General features: G+C 50.9%; 1 protein-coding gene and 1 pseudogene across 1 annotated transcript in view; both read left to right on the top strand.

Moving 5' to 3' along the window:
* The window catches only part of LOC144150010 (cap-specific mRNA (nucleoside-2'-O-)-methyltransferase 1-like), a 267,529-nt gene that overhangs the window by 133,045 nt on the left and 110,064 nt on the right, over nucleotides 1-24,420 (top strand). The window lies entirely within an intron of this gene.
* LOC144149347 (uncharacterized) lies at nucleotides 16,700-21,693 on the top strand (annotated as a pseudogene).

Below are 24,420 nucleotides of genomic sequence, written 5' to 3' on the forward strand. Positions count from 1 at the left end.
GAAAGTAGAGACTACAGAGGACCAGGAAAAGCACCAGAAAAGGTTTTCGAGAGGCTACCACTGACTTGTTAAATTGCCACCAGCCGGGTCACGTGGCACCAGGGTGTCGGAATTCCAGGCCAGCTTTTCTGGCGGAAGGTGAAGGCGTTGTGAATAGGAAGCTGCTGGAACCGTACATTCAGAAGGTTACGGTGAACGGTAAATGCTGCTGAGTACTCCGAGATTCCGCCTCAACGATGTATGTGGTGCATCTATCTTACATAGCACCAGAGCAGATTTCAGGCGAATGTGCATGGATCAGGCAGGTGGTTGCGGCAAACAGCGTGCGTCTTCCGATCGCGCGAATACGTATCGAGGGTCCATTTGGGACACTTGACACGGAGGCTGCTGTGTCGTCCAGTTTGCCGCCCGAATATCCATACCTCTTGTCCAACCGTTTGGAAGAGATGTCGCGTTAACAGGGCTTGCAACTTGGAGTAGTCGTTAAAGCGCTGACATGATCAAAAGCTCGGGAGTTGGCGGCGAGAACGGCCAGTTCAGATGAGGTGTCACAGACAGCGCGTGGGAGAGAGCAGCACTCCAAGCGTAGAGGCCCCCCGTCTGCCACGGGAATTGAGGTGACATCGGTAGACTCTAAACTTGAGGAAAACCCCAGAGACGAGGAAGATTTCTGCGAATCCTTAGGTGAGGTATTTGTCCCACCCACCTCGGAGACTTTGCAGAAGTTAGAAGTAAACAGAGCTGTACTGATAGCTGAAAAAAGACGAGACGCAACGCTGCAGAACATTGAGTTGGACGGAAGCGAGGGAGTTGCAAAGGAAAAAGTTCCTTTTCAGGAAAGGAGGGACAAGAAGGGAGTGCAGTTTGATTAGTTGGTTGTGCCAGAGGCTTGCCGTACGAACCTCTCGCAGCTGGTTTATGGCCACGTGATTGGTCAAAGGCACCGACGGCCTTCAGATGTCGAGGTAGCTCCGATTCGTGATTTTCCGCAGCCCCGTACTAAGGCCGACACCCGTTCCTTTTTGGGCATAGCAGCCTGCTACCGGCGATACATTCACAGGTATTCTGAGTTAGCCAGCCCCCTCACGGACGCCCTTCGGAAAACTGAGCCCCTTACGATAAAAGGGGATGAGAAGAAGGAGCAAGCTTTCAATGATTTGAAAAGAGTGCTGGCGAGCCAGCCGGCGCTCGCAGCCCCTGACTACAACAAACCTTTTGTCATTCAGTGCGACGCTAGTGATCGAGGCATGGGGGTGCTATTGTGCCAGAAAGAGGAGACGGGTGACGAGCACCCCGTGCTTTACGCCAGTCGGGAGCTGACAGTGCGCGAGGTGGCATACAGCGCCTCCGAAAAGGAATGCGCGTGCCTCGTGTGGGCAGTTCAAAAGCTAGCTTGCTACCTCGCCGGCTCGCATTTCGTTATTGAAACTGGCCTCTGCCCCCTCACATGGTTGCACACAATGTCCTTTAAGAACGGCCGCCTCCTGCGCTGGAGTCGCTTTGCAGCAGTACTCGTTTGAGATCCGTTACGAAAATGGGAAGCTCAATGGCAACGCCGACAGAAGGCCCTTAGTGTATAGAGATGGCCTCGATGAATATGGTTTCATTTTTTTTTCTTGAAATACTTTTTATTACCAATATTGAGTTATGCGGTTGGTGTCATTGTGAGTTCCTTTGTTAATGCGTTTTGCATACCAGATTTATTTTTATTCAGCTCATATTCTCGTGTTGAGTGTTGACATTAGATAGGTTTTAGTGAGTATGTTTGTTTGATTTTAGAGGCAGCCTGGTGGTCTTTCAGGGGATGGTCCTTGCGCCCGCTTGCTTTGTCGCTGTATTTGTTTTGTTTTTCGGGACTTGCGAGTGCACGTGAGAGAGCCATGAAGCCCTCCGCGACATGGAAAGCCAGGAGTGTTCCCGCAAGTGTCTTGGCTGTGATTCTGACCGTTTCGTCGTGGTAAAACAATGAGTTACCCTCTAGAAGGACTGATTGAGGTGTTTGTGTGAAGGCCCGAAGTCTCTACCTCCTACACGGACTGGAAACGAATGTCGTCGGGAGCTTCCGCCGTCCGCAGATGCTGTTACGATCGGCTTATTTGCATTGCGAGGACCATCTGCCATATTATCGGGTTAAGTCACTTAATCCTCGGGCCGCTTCACGGTGACTCAATCCATCCATCCATCCATCCATCCATCCATCCATCCATCCATCCATCCATCCATCCATCCGTCCGTCCGTCCGTCCGTCCATCCATCCATCCATCCATCCATCCATCCATCCATCCATCCATCCGTCCGTCCGTCCGTCCATCCATCCATCCATCGATCCGTCTATCTGTCTGTCTGTCTGTCTGTCTGTCTGTCTGTCCATCCGTCCGTCCGTCCGTCTGTCGGTCTGTCTGTCTGTCTGTCTGTCTGTCTGCCCATCCGTCCGTCCGTCCATCCGTCCGTCCATCCATCCATCCATCCGTCCATCCATCCATCCATCCATCCATCCATCCATCCATCCATCCACCCACCCATCCATCCGTCCGTCCATCCGTCCGTCCATCCGTCCGTCCGTCCGTCCATCCGTCTGTCTGTCTGTCTGTCTGTCCGTCTGTCTGTCTATCTGTCCGTCCGTCCGTCCGTCCGTCCGTCCATCCATCCATCCATCTATCCATCCATCCATCCATCCATCCATCCATCCATCCATCCATCCATCCATCCATCCATCCATCTGTCTGTCTGTCTGTCTGTCTGTCCATCCGTCTGTCCGTCCGTCCGTCCGTCCGTCCGTCCGTCCGTCCGTCCGTCCATCCATCCATCCATCCATCCGTTCATTCATTCATCAGTCCATCCGTCTGTCTGTGTGTCTGTCTGTGTGCCTGTCTGTGTGTCTGTCTGTCTGTCTGTCTGTCTGTCTGTCTGTCTGTCTGTCTAATCTAGCTATCTAATGTCTTGTGGATGGCAGGAAGGCATTTTCTGCCCAGAAAAAAATCCCAATCAGATTGCCGAAGCGTTACATACACAGTAACTGCGTCTGATTAAAAATTAACTCCCGGATACAGCGCAAATTGCAAGAGTGTTGCTGAAGAAGTTAGAGGAAGACTTACCTATTCGAACGGTGGCTACGATGACCATACCGAACGTGAGGGCGATGAGAGCCAAGAGGAGAGTTATGGAGGCCGCGATACGCTTAGTCGTAGCCATGTAGTACCCAGCCCTTGTAAGAAGAGTTGCAGGTACAAAAGACAAGCACAAGTACTTTTAGATTGTACGTGTCAACAATTAGATAAACAGAGTCGAAATGAAAGTTCAGTACAGGCAGCACCAAATAAAACTGCAATATTTTCTTACCCTACTGACGAAAGACCTGCGAGGGGATAAAAGCGACAGGAGAACTATCGTGCGAATCGAGGCTACCCACGGAGAAAAGTAGAATGCACTCAACTTTGGTTACGTCGCGCTTTCAGTGTCGGCGAATATATCCTCGCAAGGCACACTTACTGGACAAATGTTCGTCGAGGGCCTTCTCAGGCATCATGAAGGGCTGTAATTCGCCGTGGTTCACAATAGGTGGAACTTGGGATGTCAGTGCTGGATGGAAGACCTCAATGTCCAGTTGTCCGGGCGGCAGGAAGGCAGCGGATGGGTCAGCAAAGGCTGCAGCCGAGGCTCTTGGGATGGCCATTGCAGAAGGAATATGAGGCCTCGAAAGTCCTGCGAAGGCAAATAAGGGACACCGTAGACGTTTGTTAGGAACAGCTCTAAGATTTGGAGGTTGGTAACGCCCGAAGTGCGAACATTCCAGTATCAGCACGATAGTGTCGCATGGAAAATATGCTAGAACTTCCTATGGTAGCCAAGTGACTAAATGAGCGCGTGAGGTTGGGAGCCCACGAATAGTCATCAAATTTAAGCAACCTATCCTAAAGAATCGATGCAGCACATAACATGGGTCTGCTGGGTTTGGGCAGCACTTCTCTGTGGTGAGGCAGAGAACACTGATCGCTGATTAATTTATTTTTGTGCGCTTTATTGCGGGGTGGAAGAACTGAAAATGGAGATAATGCCCCGACTACGTGATCGTGCTTTTAATTGTTCGCCAAAACGTCTTTTAAAGATGGTCGAGCATATCCACGCGTACTTGCCGAGCAAACAGATTAGTGCGCTCAGTGCCCCCTCCACCCACTTCTCCTGCTGCGGCTTGATGAGAAACTTCTGGTCACTTCAGCGTATAGGCTTCCAATTTTACTCATTTGATGCAGAAAAACGTTTTAGTCAACCTTCAAAATGCGTGCTCTAGACACTCTAATGCTGAACTCGAGGTGTTGGGGGAGCTCATCTCCTGCCAGGAGATGAGTCCCCCCCCCTGCGTGACGCCCTCCTGCGTGACGCCCTCATCTCCTGCGTGACGCCCAAGAAGCCGCTTGCTCAACCGCTTACACATTCAACACGCTTGCCCTCCAGAAGAGGCTGAACGTGTCCCAGCAATGTGGAGCCATATCATCTGAGTTTCTCTGCTGCACCGTAACATCGACACTGACAAGTACGACAGACGTCGGCAAGCGGGGACCCGGGTGCTTGAGAAACAAAACGGCTCTCGACCTGCTGTACACCATGTAGACTTCGCAGGGCGGTCAGCCACGGTATCCTACGCGGCATCCCGCGTGCAATCCCGTAGTGAGATTCCCGTGGAATCCCGCTGTAGTTCACCGGCAAAAGAACGTTGATGGGCCCGCCCTTCGATCCCCAACTTCAGCACGATAAGAAGAAGTAGCGATAGCGCTTGTTTCCCTGTTCCCAATTCAAAAACGATCATTACGGACTCCTGTAAAGCATGTGAACATTACCTGGCAGAGAAGATGTTTGTCTCCCATCGCCGGTCAAATTCCGATACTGGTTGCCCGTGATCGCCCACCGAAAACGAACATTTCGGCTTTTGGACACCACGGCTTACATGGTAATGACGTTGCTGACGCGGCTGCCCGAGCGCTTACTCACCGTACGCCTCACCCCAGCTCCTCTAGCTCGGTTGCCAACCAACCTGGCATATTCAGCGACAACCTCCGCCTTTTTCCGGCTCCTGCAAAGCGGCGGAGTAAGGCGGAGGAGCGAACACTAAGGTGCCAGCAGACTCCTATTCCGCGCTGTCGGCAATGAGGAAACGCTGCGATCGTACAGTAGGCGGGCGGTTTCCGCAATGTGGGGAGACCTGCGATGTCTTCCACACGGTGTGGGAATGTACTGAAAACAGACACCTTTTCGTTCCCCTAGGCCTTCCCGAGAGGCATGAAAAACTGCCCTCGTCAACTGATCCTCGCTTGAGTCTCAACGCCATCTGGGGAGAATTGCCAGAGACGGGTCCTCGTCATGCGCTATCTAGACGATCCCGAGTGTTCACGGTGGTCAGCCAATCACCAAACTGCACACATCCTGTGGGACGGCCCTCGCTTTGCTGACCGTCGACAACAAGCCTTTAAAAACGTAGGATTGGCACGCCCACCCAGCCTTAATGATTGGCTTTATCCAGGTCTTCTCAGTCAGAGCGAAGAACGGCGCCTGCTCACCGCCCTACGAAACTTCTTCGAGACATCTGGACTCCACCACTCCATTTAGTTTCGTACCCCATTGGACGTATCCCATTTTTTCCCCAACTCCCGTTACCTAATCCCTCTCCCATAGACACCAAAAATCGCTAAAGCGTAACATGGCGCGTGTGTATCCCTTGTACATAAAATTAACGCGTGTTGCCACCACCGCCATCGGTCTTGGGATGTCAAACATGCAGCGGGGCCACTCGGTGGCTACCGAACTGCCCCGATCGGACGAATAACAGCCTCTAAAAGGACCCTGAATGGATTTGTAAACATTGCGGGATTACTAGCGCAAATTGTAGTCCGGAGTCCATAGGCCATGTTTCGACCACTCTGAGCGCGTTTACGCGAACTTATTTAGTAGAAAAATCAATTCGAAAATGCGGTCGTCCTCTTTGCCCCCTCGCTCATTTTCTGCGGCGTTTTCGTTTGACGTCAGGAGGAGACGTGCTGGCAATTGGCTGCGCTACTGCACGGATCACCGACCTTCCGACAGAGTCAGTCGGCCCAGCGTTTAGACCGTCATTTCGTCGCAATTCGCTCGCTCAGTTGGAACTAAGCCACAACATGTTTGTGAATGGAAGAATGGGCCTTTCTTTACTTTGTTAGTTTCTACATTGTATCAAGCTCCGAGCGCGGGTCGCTCCACACAAGCGCTGCACAAGTGCACATGCGACGCTTCGCTGACTGGTTCGCTAGTAGGAAAAGGTAAGGCCACTGGAAGGCGGGAGAAGAGTCAGAGAAGTCAATATAGGTACTAAGGGAATAAAATCAACTGAAACTTTTACTGTAGAGCGCAAAACTAGGGAGTAGGAAGGACTTTTTTTGCGCTGGGTGAACAAGCACAGCGGTCGGGAGCACGACCACACATGTGCGAACGCTTTTCTGTCTAAGAAATGCAATAGACCCTATGCAAAATGCGCCCCGCCATCTCACGTCGACTCCGGTAACTAGGTCCGCCATTGTGGTACGGTCGTTTGAAACCGAAACCAAGTAGCAAAACAGAAGGCGGGCATTGACCGCTCTTGGTGATGGACTACAATGCCGGAGCATTGCTGCGTGCCGCAGTGCACGCAACGAGGGAATACCGGTCCAGATGGAGAAAAGGCACGTGAACTTCCACGCTCTTGAACGAACTTTCTGACCCGAACTATGCCGGCGCGAGCAACCTTTGTGACACGCTGAGCGCGGTGCGCTGGGAGCGAATATTTGTCATTGGTTCGCTAAGCGCGGGATTTCGTAGTCGCTGTCCGGATGAAAAATACAGCTACGTTGGAGTTCCGTGGTTCAGCCTTTGTATTATAAATGAAGCCTGAGCGTGCGTCACCTATTTATGACTGACAGCGGCGCTCGAGCGGGGAAACAGTACCACACGTTGTCAAAATTAGGCTTTATTTCTTCACTCGTCTCTGTGGCTCTACGCCCGCTTCATTTCATTGTTAAATGGTACCGCTTAGCCCCTACACGAGCCTTTATCTTACCTAGGGCTGTAAACTTTTCTTGCCGCACTACGCCGTCACGGCGCGGTTGAAAATTTCCTCTGTGGCGGGCGCGCACGGTATCGGAGTATGTTGTTAGTTTCTTTTCGGTGCATTTAGCCGCGTGCCGTTGCGGAAGTGGCGTACAGTTTTATGATGATCTGACGTTGGAAAATTCGAGTTTCTGCACTTGGTTCCCGATTTGCCGGGCGGACAGGTTTGTTTAGGTCAAGTTAACTTGTTGCCCATTGTCATTTCAGCCGCGATGTATTTACTGTCGAATATTTTGCGACTAAAATACACACTCATTCCTCTAGTTTGTCACATACTGCATGCATGCCTCCGACGTAATGATAGTGGCCATTGATGTAGGTAGCTGAGGAAATTTTCAAGTTTTCATAAAAAAAAAAACGGCCAGAGTTGCATCAGTCCGCCGCGCATCAGCTTGAGTGATTTTGCTTTTTTTGTATCCACAGTGAAAATCCAAGTAAAGTAAAATACTTCGCTGATTTATAGCGCGTGCAGCATAGCAAACTGTGGATATAAACGGAACAAAGGGAAGCATTCGCGCACCCCTGCATGCAGCGGTCTAGTAAACACGACGTTGCCCAGCATCTGCGTGCTCGCGAGATGACCACGGCGTGATGTGGCTTGAATGCTTGCTGGTAGCTCATAGGTGACCCTCCAGGTGCCATGCCAGTCCTTGTTTCTGTTACTGTGGGGGGGGGGGGGGGGTGAGGCCAGCAAAACTGAGGCAAAAAACCCATTCCAAAGGCTACCAAGTTTTCTCCCAAGCGCTTAATTGCACGGCACTTTATTGCTGCTCGCATTGCTCCTGCACTCGACGTGCGCCGAACAGACGCATTGGCAAGGGAAGGGAGGGGCCATTTTCTTGGGGGCTTCTCCAGTCAATGTCTTGGACACTCGCTGGCTTGATGCCCTGCTGTCTCAGACGTCTCCACTGTTGTGGCAGTTGTGCACGCAAGCTCCGGTGGCGCCTCTTTAAAACCTTGGGCTTGCAAAAGGACGAGTAGGTGCCCAGCTGCCAGGATGTGACTGCATGCTCCACTACAACCCGCCGGGCACTCGCACGCTGCCTCCACAATCTCCCCACTGTCCGTCTCAGAGGTGAGGCACACAACATAGGGCCGGCCATTTTTTCTCTGGGAGCGAAAGCAGCTGCTGACCACATGGATGAGGCCCAACCTGCAAGAACAGAGAGTAACAGTAAATAGCACTCAGGGAAGAACAGGACTAGTCCGCTACAGTTTATGCTAAAGGGACAGACCAGAAAGCAGTGGCCGCAAGGAACAGACTCAAAATGACCAGATTTTGTGTCTTGCTTAACACTGTTGCAAGGGAAATAATCTACACCTCAAACAGCAATGATGTCAAAATTGTTTTTCAAGTTCGAGCGTGCAAGTATCGCTGCATGCTTTGTTAATGTACTTTCAAGAGAACCTCAGCGTGGGTAATGATACCAGTACCCGCATATTCGTGTTCGTCATAACTTAAGCAAGCAATATTATGATTATCTGGAACTCACTTCCGAAACCTTACGAGATAAACAGGTAAACATTCTGGCTATACCGATGACCCATCGAATTAAAAAAAAAAATTTAGTTCAGTGAGTTCGAGCTAACCAGGTTTTACGGTATTATCTGTTCGGGCACACTCAAAACATGCGCTTTAGAAACTACCACAACCACCCCACTGCCAAAAAAGGACAAGCCAGACGCACAAACAGATTTTTGCGGCAGGACATGCGCAATAAATAATGAAAACACACACAAAATAGAAAATTCAAGGCGCATGTGCACTTTTGTAGTTGACTTCGCCGCAAAGCACGAATGCTTTGCGGCAAACGCGCGGGCGGACGACCGTCACGGAAAACGGCCGCAACCTTTCCGTAAACATCTTCGCCAAAAATCGTCCCTTAAATTCGATGTACAGCATTTGAAAATACCTAATCCACCCACTAGCGGTACGGTCTGGCGATTGTCGCTTTCCTCTTTCAGGGTTACCGCAACAGGGTCCCCGCTACGCATTTACATGGTAAACAACGGTGAACAAAGTGCTATACAAATGCTCATACCGGTTAACTCGCGTCAAGAAAAAAACAAAGATTTACTTACTGCGAGTCAGTCGCACGTGTTTGTCCGCACCGATGAAGGCGAGAAATGCGGCTGGGTGGCTAAACGGCATGCCCTGCTCCGCTGGGCTCGGATGGGTCTTCGGCGCAGCACCACGAGTGGTGTGAGTCCTCAGACACAGTCGGCAGCGCAGACGAGTCCTTCGTCCACAATCCGTGGTCGGGACCCGGAAAACGCAGTCCAGTTTGAGCCATACCACGTTACCGTCACCTACTCTTCCACAATAAACAATACGAGACTTCGCGATCGCGAAGTCTCGTATATGTCCCAATATGGCGGACGGTCTTGTTTACATCAGTGTTGCTAGATCACCAAGCAATTTCGCATAGGGTCTATTGCTAGACGTGAGATGCTGTGTAAGTTTGGGGAACGCTTACTGCACGAGCGCTATACAACAAAAGTCCCCTAAGGTACTTTAAATGCTAAAATTTAATACAAGTGTAAAGTGGTTGTGCATTGTATACCTCATATATCCAACCTCGACAGTGGCCGTGGCCGAGTGGTCTGAAGCGCTAGGACCACTGTTTTGCAAGTGTCGAGTTCGAATCCCCGAGGGTATACGTGCTTTTTTTTGTATGAAGATTTTTTCGTTTGCGGCCGATAGTTTTCTAAACTGAGTTCACTATTTTTGGGCGGTAAGGTTCACTGCTCCACGAGCGAGTTCGCAGAATGCGCGCAGACTGACACTGACGCGCTAGCGAGCTCTCGTTGGCGTGCTGTTGCCATAAGCACCGACTACTTGCGGGCATCGGGCACAGGCCAGAATCAACAGACCGTTGGCCTAGTGCGAACACGCTTTTTACGGTACTGTCATGAGTGAGGCAAGCTCCGAATATGCGGGGAAAGCGCATGGAATTTGAGCGTCTGCGGTGATGCAGAGGGCGTTCAGCCACTGCGTAGGCTTCGGCTAGTGATTGCTACAATTTCAAGCCGTCCTGGGAGGCTTATCTTAGGCATTTTACAGCCTACAACATGGCAGAAGCGTGGTATGACGATTACTGAGATATCGAGAATGCCCATCCAACGATGCCGTCGGATGTCAAGCATGTTTTTTTACGGAACCGAAAGCGAAACTTGTTTGAATGCTAACCTTGGACATCGTCCAATCAAGGTGCATCTCCTCCTGTCGTCACTGCCTTTAGTTGGTGCGGCCACCACAGACAACGCATGGTAGATTTTCTTCTTTCCCGCTTTATAAAATAATTACCGACTTATCAACCGGATAAACGATGAAATATGTGTTAATTTGAACCAGTCTACGCACTGCAAGCAAAACCAGGACCTTGACAAATTCACTTCAGTGTCCCTTTAAGCACCAGAGCGGACTAACCGCCCCGGAAATAACCGGCGTGTTAGCTGAGGAGTTCTCCGTGTTGCTGTTTAGTTAGTGGATTGCAGAATGTCGAGCTGTGGATTTCTCGGAAACGGTTTGTGCGGGGAGGTTTCTCTATCCTCACAAAATGAGTGATCACCAGTGATTGCGCTCATTACGGTAGAAAAACAATCGCAAATGAGTGGCCGCCCTGCAGACTGCTTTTCATCCTGTGCGAAAATTGCTTATGCACGTTGGTTTTGCGCTTTAAGACAGACGCTTTGTATGATTTTGATTCATGTATTGCCTAGATTAACCTCGGTAAATGCTATCGTTACCTAATTTACCTTATATTTCCGGCAGGAGTACCAGTGGCGCATGGATTTGCAGCTTACGACTCCATTGAAGCGAAGCCAGAGAAACGTCCCAAGATGATATAAACATCGCACATGCGGTAGTGTGGAGTTATTTGGACTTTCTAGACCTCCTTAAGCTTCATCATCACCAGCCTAGCTACGCCCACTGCAGGGCAAATGCCTCTCCCATTAATCTCCAATTACCCCGGTCCTGCGCTAACTGCGACCAATTGATCCCCGCAAACTTCTGGGTCTCATCTGCCCATCTAACTTTCTGCCGCCCCCTGCTACGCTTGCCTTCCCTAGGGATCCACTCTGTTAACCATAATGACCAACAGTTATCTTGCCTTCGCATTACATGCCCTGCCCCGTCCATTTATTCTTCTTCATTTCTACTAATATGTCCTTAGTACGCGTTTGTTCCCTGACCCACTCCGCTCTCTTCTTGTCCCTTAATGTTACACCTATCATGTTATGTTCCACTGCACGCTGAGTCGTCCTCAATTTAAGTTGAACCCTCTTAGTTAGCCTCAAAGTTTCTGCTTATTGAGTTGCTGAAGCTAAGCTTAATACGCTGTAAGAGCAAAATGGAGCCCCATTATTGAGGACATCAATCTTGCCGGTCCTCAGTCTGCACACCGCGATCGAGTTGCCAGCCGACTGATATTTGATTGATTGTAGGGTTTAACGCGCCGACGCAACGCAGGCGATGAGGCGCGCCGTAGTGGAGGGCTCCGGATTAATTTTGACCACCTGGGGATCTTTAACGTGCGCCGAAATCTCGTGCACACAGGCGTTTTTGCTTTTCGCCTCCATCAGAAAAGCGACCGCCGCGGCCGGGAATCGAACCCGCGACCTCGTGCTCAGCAGCGCAACGCCTTAGCCACTGAGCCACCGCGGCGGGTAGCCGACTGATATTGTCGGTGGTTCAGAGACTCGCGCAGTCAGGGTAGTCAAGGCAAACTTCGGCCGTCATAAGAAACCCGCGGAAATTAGCGAGGAATGTGCACAAAGATTTCTCTTCTAGATAAACTCGCGTAAACGCACCCAGAGTGGCCGAAACTTGGACAAGTGACTCCGGACTTTGCGCGAGTAATTTCACAATATTTACAATTTTTCATAAAACGTTCTGGTAGGTGGGAACCACCCGTCTTACACCGCTTTAATTTTGGTCATGTATGCTAGTCGCCGACGTTAACGACCCGACGCTCCTGTCCTTCGCGCCTTTTGCTGTTTTGATGGCCACTTGACCGCTGGGAGATTTTTCTGGCATACATCTTCGCCGTTTGCCCTTCTGCTTGCACCCAAACTTTGGCCTCTTTGAGCGGCATCGCTGTTCGTGGCCAGGTTTTGTGGTGAGCAAAAAACCTAGAAGCCCCAAGAAAAAAAAAATTGGTTAGGAAGGACTTGGGAAGGGAACCAGGGACTTTTACGCCGTGAAGCCGGTAACCTAACAACTGGGCCACCCGCAAAAGCTCCAGGGGCACGTGGTTAGAAATGGCGGGGAACAACTTGTGCAGCTAACTGGAAAAAACTTCGAGCCGTAGTGCAGAGCAGTGATTCGCCATAATGGGTGGTGGCGCCATTATGCGATCACTGATACCACCCATCACGCTCTTCGCCGCCCCGTCTCACTCCTTCGTTCATGAACATGCAATTCGAATTTCCCGCCTTCGGTGCTCTCGTGCGCCCCCTGCCTGAAACTGCGCCAGTGGGAGTTCTGTTCCTTTTGTTCTTGCTTTAATTTCGTATGCTGAAGCAGTTTTGCGTCATTTCGAACTCGTAATTTTTTTTTGTGTGTGGCTGGAGCCTTTCTGCGGCATTTCGAACGCGCAAGTTTTTTTCCGCGCGACCGGGCCCTTGCTGCGTCATTTCCAACAGACCATTTGTTTCTTGCAGGGCCATTTTTAGATGCAGAGCATCTGATTCACTCGCCTTGTCCCTCCGGCGTCGTCGTCGTTGTCGTCGGCGTTGTCCACCCCTCCCCATTGTCCTCGCCGCGCCAGCAGCGCTCTACTCCGCCGCTCACCCCCTCTCCTCTCCGATAGCGAACACTCTCTCGCGAGGGGCATTGGATTGGATTGGCTTGGCTTGGCTTGGCTTGGACTGGATTAAAGTGGATTGTGTTGGATTGTGTTGCGTCATAGCTGCGGCATGTTGCGTCATAGCCGCGGCAGACGCGCTGGGGCCGGCGCATGTGCAGTACTCTCTCTTCCGCGGTTTTTTATCCGGGCGCGCTGCGCATATAACCGGTGAGCCATTCTCCGGCGAAGCAACATCCACGCTTGGCTCAAACACCTAGAGTCCACGCCGCTTTACAAGTACGCCAACGTCGTCATCGACTGGGACCGGCTTACGCAGTCCCCTCAACGTTATGCGCGCTATAAAACGCGGTCCCTTCGCCGCTCCGCCTATGCGTCGCATCTACACAGGGGTTCCCGCGAGGAGAGGTGTTTCACTTACTATCGTAAAACCAACCCACCGAGCCTTCCTAACTAAATGAACGTGGGGGATGCCGGTTATTTACACAGATTTTGCCGGAAACGTACCTGCAGTTTTCTTTGCGCTAAACAACGGGGAGATGTATGACAAGCGCCAGCGTTTCACGAGGTTCGAACAGTTATGTCTATTTAAACCACGTGGCTTTCGAAGCCTCACCGTGACCCACGACGGTTAATAGTAGGCCGTCATCAAACATGCGGCATACGAGGTCGGTATATATGTACCAACATTCATAAGGCTAGGTGCGTGCTTGAGTGTAGCGACGCCACGCGAGTGACTGTCGCTGTGCTTCAGCTCGACCTTGAAAAGGCATTTCACTGCGTGTCACATGAATTGTCAACATTCTGGATCATATTAATGTTGGTACTGTTATCAAGGAGGGGGTGGCGCTCGCGTACTGGAATTGCAGTACGCGGTTGATTATGAACAGATATTGGGAGCGCCCATTAACGTGCAACGCTCTGTGCGCCAGGGCTGCCCGCTCAGTCCCCTGTTGTTCTGCATTTACATTGAGACGTTATGTTTGCGTGTTTTAAAAGATGTTGATATACGTGGGTTCCGCCTTCACGAATCAGAAGTCAAGCTTTTGGCGTATGCAGACGACATAGCTGTTCTCTGCGAAGACAAGTTCAGTATTATGAGAGTAGTGGACATAACAAAGCTATTTAGTGTCGTTCCCGGGAGCTCACTTAATTGGGGAAAGCGCCTGGGGCCCTGGCACGGCGAATGGCAGTCAACCCCCGGAACGTTTGCCAACATCAGCTGTCTAACGACCCCAGTGAAGTACCTCGGTTCCCCTTTGAAGTTCTATAGGTACATTGAGCCGTATTGGCGTGAACAAACACAGAAGATTGGCGAAAAGGCGGACAAGCGGAAGGGGACTTTTCTGTCAACCTTTGCTAGGGCAACGGTGTGCGACTTGTTTTTCGTTTGTAAATTGTGGTATGTAATGCAGGTACTGCATTGCTCTCGTGCGAGTGTGCAAAGGCTGCATCGGGTGTTTGCGGTTTTTTGTGTGGGACTCAATCTGGGATAGGTGCAGCCGGACCAACCTGTTTAGGAGAGTGAAAAATGGGGGACTGGGACTGGCGCATTTATTTGTGCGCCAGCTAGTGAACAGATTTATTTTCTTAAGGGATATAAGAGAGCCTTTTCTACGAACAGTATGTCAACTAAGGCTGGGCAGGGTACTTCCTGACTATGTCGTCACCACAGAGTACCTGTCGGGGGTATTTTTGGATTTTTTAAAGTAGTAGTTGCGGGTGTGAACTTGTTGAGTGCACGTTTTTCTAAAGATTATTTAAGCGCAGTGAAGCGGAAAACCCTGTAGAATGATATTGTGGATGTTGTCTTCCCTGTGCCCTTGTACAGAGCTATGTACTGTGGAGGACCCGGCCCGGATGTGCTCAAAAGGGTGGAAAGGATGCAAGTAAGCCTGGAGTAGTCTTTTTCCTTTCGGCTACACACGAGAACATTTATTAGTTTGGACTTTTATGGAAGAAAGGGGGCTTTTTGTGCCATGGGGAACAGATTGCTTTATCTGCAAATCACCGGAGACGATAGACCATGTTTTTTGCATTGTTGGGAGGGCGTATATTTTTGGGATGTTTTACAGGGACATAGCAAAGGCTTCCCGTTAAGCCCTCATGGCATACGGTAACAATGGGTATGGCGTTCACGCACAGCAAGACTGTACAGCGACGTAGATGCCTGTTCTGCAAAGCAGCACTTCAGAGAAAGTGTAGGTCGTTTTGTGGAGGTAATTAAATCTCGAGAAGTCTCACCTGTGTGTCTGCCAAAGATAGAGCAGCTTACGTCATTGAAAGAATTTTGAAGGCCATCACTAGCCCTAAGTCGGGCCGCCTCACGACGTTGTTGTTGTATATGATTTACGCTGTTGATCTGTGATGTGTTGTGAATTGTCGAATCCAGGCAATAAAGAAAAAAAAAAAAAACACGAGGCCGCATACTTGGGGCCGTTATCTCGCTGCTCCGTCTGATTCCGGCAGTCGCTTGACATCGACAGTTAGCGAGCTATGACGACAAGGCGAGCCCATAAAGTGCTCTGCACTTAAAGAAAACGCGTCCCGTGGTTTCAATCGAACCTGGGTCCCTCGCGCTATGAAACTGGCGTCTATCCGATAGAGTTATCATAGAATTCCGGCCGCAGACCCTTTACTTTGGGTTCGCAGCGCGGGCGTTGGCTTGGACTTGGCCGCGGGTCCTACCGCATGCTAGCGCGTCCATTCTGGGAGAGATGCGAAAGCCTGTGGACGAAACGATCCGGGTCTGCCAGTCATGGGGAACTTTCAGCTGGAAGTTTGGAAATAAATGAGGTGCAACAGCCGGGGCGCCGACCAAGGGAGAGGGGCCCCCAGCTCAACCCCTTCTCCAACCTTGCACCACTAGTGTGAGCTACATTTTTTTTAAATTACCAGCTCCGACGCGTTTACCGACAGTTCTCTTACCCTTTGGTGCCATTTCCACTTGTAACCCAGGCCGGTCCGAGGCTCGGCAGCACATCAGTGATGGCCCGCACTCACTTGCAAGGCCTGTTTTTTTTGTTCAGGTAAAAAATTCCTGCTCCCTCTTTTCCAAGCGTACCAAATACGATGCTTTGCTAGTGCTGCCGAGCCCCACCTGTTGCCTAGAGATTGTTTGTAGCTGCATGCGTGCCCTGCGAGCGCTGTTGCTAATTATGTGGAGATATCGAGGCAAATACTGCACCTACAACTCGGTCTGCTACTTCTCAAACCAGTAACGACGTTATGTTTGTCCTCAGCGAAATCCCGCCCGGAGAGGCAGCCATCCTTAACGAAATGAAATCAATACGTCCTACGCTGCTGCAACACGATAAAAAAATTGAAGAAATTACTAAAATACTATCTAAAATTGAAGACGAGTGCTCTGCAATAGCTACGGTAAAAGAAAAGGTCGACGGCTTACATACACTAACTGAGAAGAAGTGCAGTGATGTCACTAGACTTGTCGTCAGGATGGACGGCTCTGAGCACAGACAGCGACGGTCCAACCTTGCCTTTTATGGTTTTGAAGATGCCAGTGACGAGACTTGGGCACAGTCCGAGAAGCGCGCCATCGATCTACGTCTTACCAATCTCGAAGTCGCAGTACAACCCAGAGACATTGAACGCGCTCACCGAATAGGGCGTTTTCAACCAAGTAAACTGTAGTGTCGTGCAATAGCACCAGGTGCCGCCACTCATCTGCGATTATCTGTAGACGCCAAGATGTGGCGCCACACTCGTTATAGTATGTATATATATAGGACGGACATCCTTCAATAAAGACTTCCGTTCGTCTGGGCTACGATGTGTGGTGTGGTGCATCCGTTCGGCCGCACCGTCCGGCCGACATAACAAACTGGCGACGAGGATGCTACCCGGAATTTCGCCGCCGCCGCCGTTCCTCGTTTCACCAGGCACGCCCGCCATCCCCTGGCCGCGATGGCTGCGCCTGTTGGAAAACTTCACGCTCGCCTCTGGAGCGTCTGAGCTATAGGCGGCCCGCCGCCGAGCCCTCCTTCTGCACTGCCTCGGACCCGAAGGACAACGAATTTTCGACGCCCTGCCACCGCCACCACCACCGAACGCCCCAGACCACCCGCCCGCGCATCCGAGTGCGGGAACCGCCCCCCTTCAGACGGTTACGCCTTCTGCAACCACCGCTGCAGTTGGAACAACAGAGAGCAAACAAGCCGATGCCGAGCTCGCCCAGCCACCGGACGAGTACGACGCAGCTGTTCAAGCCCTGGCTCGACACTTTTCCGCTACTTGCAACGTACGCGTCGAGCGACATCGCTTCCGTGACCGTCGTCAACTGCACGGCGAGCCGATATCGGAGTTTGCTCTTGCGCTTCGCGAACTGGCTTCGTCATGCAACTTTGCCGCGCAAGCGGATACAAATCTGTGCGACCAGTTCGTCGCCGGGGTCACATGCCCGCGCCTACGGGAGCGGCTATTGCTCGAGGGTGACGCGCTCACGTTTGACCGCGCCGTGGAGATAGCGCTTCTTCGCGAGCAAGTGCAGCGCGAATCCGAAGCTCTCGGAACAGCCCCTGTGGATCGAGTAGTACCACAACATAACCGCGGACGCAACCCGGCAGGCCGTCACAGACATGTACGCCAGTCCAGCAGTACCGACCGACGTAGTACGCCTAGCTCTTCGCGCTCCGGCTTCGTTCGTCCGCCTGCGCCGGAGATTGCTAGCGCCGTCGTCCCGTACTCCGTAAACACAAACGTGTGCGGCAACTGCGGCGCACAAAACTGCCAGCCGTCAGCCTGTGCAGCCCGCGGTCGAGCCTGCTTTGCGTGCGGCCGCCGAGGCCACTTTCAACAGTACTGCCGAAATTCGCGTCGCGGACGTGGAAGACGCCCGGCTCGAGTCACCGAAATCGTTTCAGAGGAAGACGCTGAGAGTGTCGTGAACATTCTTACTGTTCACGCTGAGAAGCGTACGGGCGTCTACGTTGATGTCGGGGTTCAACCTGTTGCTCTGGCATCACGCCCGTGCATCATAACATTCTTAGTGGACACTGGCTCAGCTGTGTCGATAATGGGAGAACATAACTTTAGGAGCCGGTTCAGAGACCAAGTTGAGCTGAAAAAGTCGCAAATAACGTTGTTGCTGGATTTTTGCACGTCCGAAAATTCCTGTGCATGGCCAGTTCGCCGCCCTCGTAACGTACAAATCAGAAACGGCTGTAGTAACGTTTCACGTTACACCAGGTGGAACATCACTCCTGGGTATTGATGCTGTAAAAGCTCTTGGTCTCCAGATTGTAGGCACAGAATTGCGCTGCCTTAATATGGCCGCTGAACCGAACGTCGACACAAAAGGCCCCAAAATGCTACGCCCCGAAATGCATTCGCAGAACACAAACAAGTTGTCTCCGCCCACCACGAAGCCACCACTGGGTCCACCCAAGTTTGGTATGCCTACTTCATTATGGGCCAAGTTCGGACACTTGTTTTCACCGGAGCTAGGACTTTCCAAAGGTGTCCAGCATCGGGTCAAGCTCAAACAGTCGGTAGCTCCTGTCACGCAGAAGCTCAGACGCCTACCACTTTCAGTGCGAGAAGCAGTCAGCGACGAACTGAGGAACCTACTTTCTGCTGATGTCATTGAATGCGTAAATGCGTCAGAGTGGGTTTCCCATATTGTTGCAGCTCGCAAGAAAGATGGCAGCATTCGCATCTGCGTGGACCTCCGTGAAGCTAACAAAGCTGTGGTGGTCGACAGCTTTCCCCTGCCACACACAGAAGAGTTGCTGCATGCCCTGAACGGTGCCCGTTACTTTTCTAAGTTGGATTTGGCCTCCGCGTACTACCAGGTTCTGCTTCATCCAGACAGTAGAGATATTACAGCGTTCATAACGCACGATGGCCTTTTCCGATTTAAGAGAGTATGTTTCGGCCTAGCCTCAGCACCAGCAGCATTCCAGCAACTCATGACGTCAATTCTACAGGGATGCAAAGGCGTTCTCTGCTACCTGGACGACGTCATCATCTTCGGCAAGTCGGAGAAAGAGCACATGCGGAACTTAGAGGAAGTCCTGCAACGAATTTCACACGCTGGGCTCAAGCTAAATGACAAATGTGTTTTCAACACATCCGAACTCTCGTTTCTTGGTCACCGCGTTAGCGCCGAAGGAGTAGCACCCCTCTAGACCAAAGTTGACGCCATTGTTCACGCTGCCACCCCTACAGATGCTGGCAAGCTCCGGTCGTTTCTGGGACTAGTAGAATACTATGCTAGATTTGTTCCACGACTAGCAGAGGAAGTGGAGCCCATGCGCAGACTTCTTCGTAAGGACACTCCTTTTAACTGGGACACTGCTGCTGAGAACAGTCTTACAAGAGTAAAGAACCTCCTAGCCTCCCACAGGGTACTACAAATGTTCGATCCAGCACTTCCCGTCATTGTAGCCACCGATGCATCCGCATATGGTTTAGGTGCGGTACTGCAATAAGTTGATGGTCGGCACATTCGAACTGTGGCATTCGCGTCGCGAACATTGACGGAAGCAGAACGGAAGTACTCGACTGGTGAACGTGAGGCTCTAGCTTGCTTGTGGGCTCTAGAGAAATGGCATGTGTACCTATGGGGTCGTCCAGTTACTCTGCAAACGGATCACCAAGCTCTAGTAGCCCTGCTTTCTGCTCAAGGCACAGGACAGCGACCACTCCGCATAGCAAGATGGACTGCACGGTTACTGCGGTACAACTTCACGGTGCAGTACAGGCGTGGTGAGCACAACAAGGTAGCTGATGCCTTGTCCCGGCTATCTCTTCCAGACACTGAAGGTGGCCCCGAGTCAGAAGAATAAATAGTGTCTCTGGTAATGTGTGTACATCACGATGAACTGAAGCATGCAACCGCGGAGGATAGCACTCTCCAAGACGTTGCCCGTTACGTACAGACATCGTGGCCGCCACGCAAAAACCTGGCACTTAACCTCACTCCCTACTATGAAGTCCGAAAGGAGTTGACAGTGGTTGATGGCATACTCTTGCGTACTGAGCGCATCGTAGTCCCCGCCAAGCTCACAGCCACTTTTGTCCAGCTGGCTCACGAATCACACCCTGGTATCGTGAAAACCAAACAACGCCTACGAGAGAAGTATTGGTGGCCAGGGTTGGACAAACACGTTGAAACAACTATCCGCAGTTGTGCCATTTGTCAGAGCGCGGACAAAAGTGCCAAGAACTCGCCCACACCACTGCAGCCAATCCCTCTTCCTGACAAACCTTGGGACAAGATAGCTATTGACATTGTTGGTCCTTTCGAGCGTGCACCTACAGACTGCAGATTCGCCATTTCAGTAGTTGACTATTTTTCGAAATGGCCAGAGGTGGCTTTTTGCGCTGATGTTACCTCCCGCACGGTGACGACGTTTCTACTCTCACTCTTCGCACGTGAGGGTTACCCGACAGAGATAGTGTCTGATCACGGCAGACAGTTCACATCGAGGGAATTTGAATCCTTCCTTGAAGACCGTGGAATCAGGCACATCTTTTCTGCCGTATACCACCCACAGGCAAATGGTCTAGTGGAAAGATTTAATCGTGTACTGAAGTCGTACATTCAACTGGCCCTGCTGGAGCAGCGTCCAGTGAAGGCAACTGTGACTGAATACTTAGGAGTATACAGAGCCACCCCTCACAGCACCACCGGTCTCTCACCGGCCGTTCTTCTACATGGCCGACACATGAGAACATCGCTGGATGTAATTGGTCAGTCTACGGCCGACTTCAGCACAAATCCATCGCGGGAGATGAGCGTGCTCAGGAAAAGAGTCGCAGAGCATCAACGGAAGAGCAAGGCCTACGCTGATCAACGGCGAGCTGCTAGGGTCCCCAAGTTCCAAGTGGGCACCTACGTACGAGTGAAAAAACCAATTCCCGGACCACACGGCCCTCCAAGTTATGGACCACCATTGAAAATCCTCAAAAGAATCGGCCGCTGGTCTTTCTATCTGGAAGACGGTCGAACCTGGAACGCTTCGCAGCTGTCAGCGGTACCAAAAGAGGCATCGCCAGAGCAAGAAACTAACATAGACATCTCTGGCGCGCACGACATGCCCCCGTTGACAGACTGTCACAGGAGAGATGTACCATCGAAGACTTGGATCACTACGCCTGCTGGTCCGCATCAAACGCAGGAATCGAGTTCCGCTGATCAACTTGCGTCTCCTTCACGCCCTGTACCACTACCCGTGCCGCCGAGCCCACCACAGCCGCAAGGTTCGCAACCGCATAGGCTGGCTTCAGGCTCTCGCACGGAGGAGTGCAGTGTACCGGTAGAGGGCAATGGACTCGATGCCGAGCCACCGCCTGACCAGCCAAGGAGAAATCGCAGACCTCCAGTGCGCTTCCAAGATTACGTGCAGTGATTTGACAGCAGTGAGTGTTCACACAGATAGTGACTGTTTTGTGATTTCTGTGTACAGACAGTGACTGCAATAGACCCTTTAGAAAAGTCAGTCTGGCAACGTAACTTACTATCATCACCATCGATATTCACCTGGCGTCGGCCATTACTTGATCTCTACTATCAGCCGGCGTAATACCGGCGTGGTGCGCAATCGAGCTAATCTCACCCGGCACTCTGTTAAAATGCCCAACGACCCGATTCAGTGGTCGAAGGATTTATCCTTGCTACCGGGTGGGTTTTCAGAGAGGCGATTAGGCCCCTACTTCGACAGTTTGGGTGCTTCCAGTTCGTCCGGACGTACTTGCGAGCGCAGCCACAAGCTCGTCTCGGAGTCGTATGCCGACCCGTCGTCTGTGCGCGTTGCTTCATCATCGGCAAGGTACAGTACATTAATATATTTGATTTTGGTTAACTGCATGTGAACGGTCAGCATAGCTTCTCAGGAAAGGCTCTGCCGCGTTGTTTCCCGGCTACAAATGGGTGCGTGTAGGTCGTTCACGTCGCCGTTGTCAGCTCCGTAATGTAGTCAGCGGCAAAGCTGACGAAAGGCTTCAGCCACGGCCGCTCGAGCGAACCTTCGCCCTACAATAACTGCATGGCAACAAAGCATGCGGCGAGGGATCTGTAACATAGTACACGTGGAAACTTGGGCGCAAATCGATCGAATGGCATGTCGTTTAGTATGTAGGCATTTATTTCAAAGGGCAATCCTTTTCAAAAACGAGCAGTCACATGGGGAACTCGTCGAACATATGATTCTAGGTGTCTGCGATAGGCGCACGCAGCGTGGCGCAGAAGCAAAACAAACAAAATAATCGGTACATAGTTCTAGGCTCTACGGCGGCCAATCTTGAGTAACGTTAAAAACAATATGTTGTCTGAAGAAACAACGCATGTTCCGATCAGACGCTGCATAACCTGTGTCCCCTTCGCGGCCTAGTGATGCATACAAAAACATGCGCTGGCGTAGGCAGGAAAAGTAGATCGGTGGTTGTGAGAGGTGGCTTACGTTGAAACCGCTATAAATGCTCGTGAGTTTTCTTATTGCGCATACATATTAGGTTGGTGCAACCCCCCCCCTCCCCCTGCAAACACCGAGTTTTAAACCATTTTTGAAGTCGATCAGAGGTAGTATGTGTGCACATCACCCTGTCAAGAAAAGAAGCGTGTAAGAACCTATGTAGGCCCAAGGTCCCCAGAATTTCTGGCCAGGTTGTTTGTGTCTCACACATTAGTGAAACTATCATTATTATTGTCCTTGCCAACTGCTCCCTTTCTAGAGTTTCAAAGCGTCCATGTTTCAACATATTTGGGTGTTTGTCTTATTCACAGAAATAAAATCTGTCATGCATGTCATTTACTTAGTTTAATATTCTGATGCGGGTAAAAAATGGCAGTATTTTTCACTAGTGCACATGTACGGAATGAGTGCATTAAACTTGTTCTGGATTCATTCCAGCCCTGGGGATGTGCATGTGAAATGCAAGTGCTTCAGGAGCCAAAAAAAGACTTCAAAGCCCTATGAAGTGGACGTGGTCCTGGGGCCTGGTGGCACCGTGACAAGAGCTACGTGCCAATGCCCCGCCGGTAGGAGTGGTGCCTGCAGTCACAGTAGGGCTGCCTTACATCTGCTGGCATTACTAAAGCAGCAGGGATATACTGAACCGCCACCCGAGCTGTCCTGCACAGAGCTGCCGCAGCAATGGCGAAGGCCACGCAGCACCCCACTTGCTCCCATGCCACTGGAGTTTGTCGATTGGAGAAGTGTGCGGCAAGAAGGATTAATGGAGCCAATTTACAGTAAATTCTATGATGCAAGGGTGACTGTGGAGTCATTCAATGAAGTGGCTACCAGTATAAGGACGCTCGGATCACAGCTTTCTTCCGTCTGTCCTTCACCATTCTCGAGGCAATTAGAAACGGGGGACCTCATTGAGAGCTCCTCAAGAATGGGGCCTACACCTGTGGACAGCCCACTAGAATATTTGAAGCCAGTGGTGCCTCACGGGTTCGAGACATTGATCTGTCCCGAGGTAGAGTGCACAGCCCCAACCACGACAACACCAACAAGGCCAGCCCTGTTCCAGTCATGCACGGTGTGGAGGCACACTTCAGCGAGCTGTCTTCCTCAGCAAGCTGCAATCCTTGAGGTAAGTATGCAGTCTAAAGTTGCGTCATAACCAGTACTGGGCAGGGAACTTGCAACGGTGGTTGCCTGGGCAGGTTGGTGTAACGTGATCGATACTTAAATCATCACACCAAAAAAAAAAGGCACTGAGGATAAAGGTATATAAAAATAGGTATAAGAATAGCTTTTTTTGTCATCGTGGCGCAGTGGCTAAGGCTTTGTGCTGCTGAATCTCGTATAACAATTTTTTTTCGTGGTCCACTAATCTCCATAATAGCACGGATCTGCTCCACTTGAAACTTTAGGCCAAACAAGCAACAACCTCTTCCCAACATTTCTGTTCAGGGCTTGGAAATCACGCCTGCTGATGCTGCTGCCCTGGAGCAGAATACACGCCAGCAAGCCAACAGCGAAACGTGGAAGGAGGCCCGGTCGCAGCGTGTAACAGCGTCGTCCTTCGGGGTTGTCTTGAAACGCCCTACGTGGACGGATAAAGGACTGCAAAATTTTACGTCGCAGAAAGATCTGTCACGCGTGAGACCTATCCAGTAAGTACAAAAATGTTTGGGCTTCTTCCCAATAAAAAAAATGTGTAGTAAGGCCTTTCTTTTTTACAATGCAAAGGCAGGAAGTCTTATGTGACTTCCTGCGTTTTTTTCGTGTTATGTAATCTTGGTCAAGTTAAATTTGGCGATGTAGCTTTTGACAGTGGCACATACTTCCTTTTTCCACCAAAATGGAACATGGCATGACCCTACATTCAAGCGACTGTTTTTTTACGTTTGTGGCATTTCATTGTCACTTCACCATATGAATTAGCAGTTCTGAATGCGCTGCGAGACATGCACTGTGGCCAATGACTGCTACTGGCAACTTCATCTCGAAGCATTACAAGGAAGAGAAAATTCTCAACTATTGAACAGATTGATGTAGCATGCATTTTTTTTTGTATTTTTGAG

Source organism: Haemaphysalis longicornis, unplaced genomic scaffold, assembly GCF_048455015.1.
Source record: "Haemaphysalis longicornis isolate Haplotype H1 unplaced genomic scaffold, Haemaphysalis longicornis Haplotype H1 scaffold_8, whole genome shotgun sequence".
In the NCBI taxonomy this organism is placed as follows: domain Eukaryota; kingdom Metazoa; phylum Arthropoda; class Arachnida; order Ixodida; family Ixodidae; genus Haemaphysalis; species Haemaphysalis longicornis.